The sequence below is a fragment of the Rattus norvegicus genome, chromosome 5 (assembly GCF_021556685.1).
Source record: "Rattus norvegicus strain SHRSP/BbbUtx chromosome 5, alternate assembly SHRSP_T2T, whole genome shotgun sequence".
Classification (NCBI taxonomy): Eukaryota; Metazoa; Chordata; class Mammalia; order Rodentia; family Muridae; genus Rattus; species Rattus norvegicus.
In genome coordinates, this window is record NC_141538.1 from 17,850,423 (window position 1) to 17,851,293 (window position 871).

Consider the following 871-nt stretch of genomic DNA (forward strand, 5'->3'; position numbering starts at 1 on the left):
ATTCCTCCTCCCCAGCAAATAAAGCCTTTTTATGTTAACAAAACAACAACAATAAACAACAACAACAACAACAACAGCAACAAACAAAAAAACCAAAAAACAAAAACCCATATAACTTGGTCATTGGGAAGTATTGTGTCAGAATAATTCCAGGAAGGAAACAGGTGACTGGGGTTCAGTGAACTGCAGAAACTGCACATGAACTTGCATACTGTTCTCAGATCTGGGGAAATTAGGAGGGAATGGAGCCAACTGAAAGGACAAGGTGTGCAGGTGGTTTCATGAGGGGATGAAGTACCTTTAACTACAACTTCTAGCTGTATTTATTAAGTTTAATTTAATTTTAAGACAGAGTCTAATTTTGCAGTCCTGACTAACCTGGAACTTGGCATAATAATAGAGGCTGAACCTTGAACTTGTGGCGATCCTGCTGCCTCTGCCTTCTAAGTGTTGGAATTACTGTCCTGAGCTAGCATGCTTGGCTGTAACTTCTAACTTAAAAGGACTTATTTCAGGCTGGGGATATAGTTCACTGATAAACTTGCCTAGGATGCACATGGTCCTGGGTTTGACCCACCCATGCCACTCTAGACCCAAAAATATGCCAACTTAGTTTTAATTTTGATGCTGCTTAACTTAAAACCCTGATTCAAAATATAGTGGGAGAAAACGTTAAAACTTAAACCTATGGACATACATGACATGTAAAAAATACTCTTTTTAGATTATTTTATTTTGTTTGCATGAGTGTTTCGCCTGTATGCATTATGTTGGTGTATCATGTGCATGTCTGAAGTCTGCAGAGGTTAGAAGAATGAGTCAGAGCCCATGGAAATGGAGTTATGGGCAGTTTTAAGTCACCATATGGATA